We start from the raw sequence: 2,009 nt of genomic DNA on the forward strand, positions 1-2,009 counted from the left end.
CTTAGGGGTCACCACAGTTTAGTGTAGCTTAGTCATATCATTTTTAGGGACAATTTAAATATTTTTAGAGTTTGGTAGATAGTAGTCTAAAAGCCTTTCAAATTCAATGGATGTCAAATTTTCATTGTACATTTTCACTGGAAAGAGAACAGAAGAGTAAAAAAAAAATCTTAAAACATTAGAGCAAGGCACAGAGTAAAAGCTCAATTAAGATTTGTTGACTAAATTAGTTTCACTCTCAAAATATAATCTTAAATTAAAATTGGAGAATAATTTTTATATCCCAAACTTAATCTCTCCTTAAACAACTAAAATAAAACCTATTGAATTATTTAAAATCTATGATTTTATGCAATAAATATTGCCCTAAAAAAGCCTACATTTCTTTAAAAAAAAGAATCCTCTACTTTTTTTCTATCCCTATCTTTCCCCAGGAACTAGATCCTTTTATGACTCACAGATATGACAGCATTTTCTTAATATTTGCTTTAAGAATCCAGAACTGAACCTTTAAATGATAAAATTATAATGAAACCATCTGCATCCAATGAAAATATTCAAAAGGATATTTGAATAACTATCTAAAATGAGGGTTGGGATTATGACTCCTAATTTATAAATGTTGATTGTGTTCCCCACACAAGAAGTCAGTATCTATTTAATACTTTAGATTTGTTCTTTGCATAGACACTTTTCTTCCTAGATACACGTCTATCGATCTTAAAGGGTGTAGGAAACTCACACTTCATTGTCCTTCTTATTTCTTTGGATCCAACAAGAAAAACAGATAACCTGGGAGTGTTCAAATAACCACTAGGAAATAAGATTACTTTGTGAGACAATGGAAACCAAATAGCAATTAAAATCTTTAGTAAGTTCACAGTTGTTATCTGAAATGTGGGAATGAATTCTGAAATACAGAGACAATGATAAAATGCACTTTCCTTAGCCAGGCATGGTGGCGCATGCCTGTAGTCCCAGCTACTCGGGAGGCTGAGGCGGAAGGATTGCTTGAGCCCAGGAGTTTGAGGTTGCTGTGAGCTAGGCTGATGCCACGGCCCTCTAGCCGGGGCAACACAGTGAGACTCTGTCTCAAAAAAAAAAAACAAAAAACAATTCACTTTCCATTTCTTCTCTCTCCCTCACCGCTGCTGCTACCCACTAGTATTTCCATCTTTGGAAATAGAAATAACATCTAAACAGATATATTCTTAGATTAGCTTCTGTATAATTAAAAATTATGAACTTTCTGGGTTTTATATATATATATAGTCACAAGATTCTAAAAGTCTTGGGGTATAGGAGTCACAGAGCATAGAAATAAAATAAAAAGAAACACCTTTTACACCTGAGAAATGGGCATGATGGTACTTAACTATATTGGTGCATCCAGCCATAACCCAGGGGTACATTTTTCTGGTTGTTGATTAGCCAGTTTTTCTGCCTTCGCTTTTGTAAAATGTCCTTTGATGAAATCTCAAGGGACAACACTTCACCAGAGGGCAGACAGTAAGAGGAAGTTAAGAAGAAACACATCCATCCATCAAGAGGATGGTGCTAAACAACTCTCATAACATTTGGATTGGGGGAGATGTTTAAACTAATGGCAGTAATATGAGATCACAAAATAATTACTATTCCGAGAGTGGTTTTCAGACGTATTTTACTTCTCATATCTGCAGTGTTCACATTTGCATTTTGTGTTACTGCTACCTTGTTCCTCTTTGTTAGCTCCACTATAATACCCAACTCAGATTGGGTGAAATTTAAATTTAGCATGACACCAAGAGCATGTCTATATTAGTATTTTCCATGTGGAACTGGGCGCTTAATCTTTATCAATTTTAGATGTTTCAGTAAATAATTTATAACATAAAAATCTGGCACTGAGTTGTTAGAAGCTCACCAAATTATTTAAATTTTTATCTGCTTGAACACAGTAGAAAATGAAGCTGAAATGTTAAGACAGTATGGAGGATAAGGAGAAATAGAACCTTGTTTAGCAGAAT

The 2,009-nt window shown here is 34.1% G+C and overlaps 1 protein-coding gene across 3 annotated transcripts in view; it reads left to right on the forward strand.

The window, feature by feature from the left end:
- LOC105819766 (neurexin-3-beta) overlaps positions 1-2,009 on the forward strand; it is a 615,260-nt gene that overhangs the window by 548,503 nt on the left and 64,748 nt on the right. The gene's annotated exons all lie outside the window — the stretch shown is intronic.

Source organism: Propithecus coquereli, unplaced genomic scaffold (genome assembly GCF_000956105.1).
Source record: "Propithecus coquereli isolate 6110/MARCELLA unplaced genomic scaffold, Pcoq_1.0 Scaffold5, whole genome shotgun sequence".
Lineage (NCBI taxonomy): Eukaryota > Metazoa > Chordata > Mammalia > Primates > Indriidae > Propithecus > Propithecus coquereli.